The sequence below is a fragment of the Etheostoma spectabile genome, chromosome 23 (genome assembly GCF_008692095.1).
Source record: "Etheostoma spectabile isolate EspeVRDwgs_2016 chromosome 23, UIUC_Espe_1.0, whole genome shotgun sequence".
NCBI classification, from domain to species: Eukaryota; Metazoa; Chordata; class Actinopteri; order Perciformes; family Percidae; genus Etheostoma; species Etheostoma spectabile.
Window position 1 is genome coordinate 197,653 of NC_045755.1, and position 538 is coordinate 198,190.

The window sequence follows — 538 nt, forward strand, 5'->3', positions numbered from 1 at the left end:
CCTTTCTTGGCACTCAAGGACGCCGCACAGGGAATTCAGAAATTAAGAACAGCAAAAAAAATACTATACAAGGACCCAGCAAAACATGTTATGTTTTGCTATACAGCAAAACATAACAAATACTATACAACAGCAAAACAAATACTATACAGCGACACAAAACAAATACTATACAACCGCAAAACAAATACTATACAACAGCGAAACAAAACAAATACTATACAACAAAACAACGGAAAAGGCAGAGCAATAGACAATTAAGTGGAATAGGCAGTTTTAAACAGATGTGTTTTTAGTTGAGACTTGAAATGGAGGAATGAATCAATGTTTCTGAGTTGGGGGGGTTGTGAGTTCCAGAGACGGGGAGCAGAGCGGCTGAATGCTCTGCACCCCATGGTGGTGAGACGGGCGGAGGGGACAGAGAGGTTTATGGAGGAAGAGTATCTGAGGGAGCGGGAGGGAGTGGGACGTTGGAAGAGATCAGACAAATATGGGGGGGCGAGGTTGTGGATGGCCTTGAATGCTGATAGAAGGATTT

General features: G+C 42.9%; 1 protein-coding gene across 1 annotated transcript in view; it reads right to left on the reverse strand.

Moving 5' to 3' along the window:
- The window catches only part of hmga2 (high mobility group AT-hook 2), a 72,498-nt gene that overhangs the window by 40,123 nt on the left and 31,837 nt on the right, over positions 1–538 (reverse strand). The gene's annotated exons all lie outside the window — the stretch shown is intronic.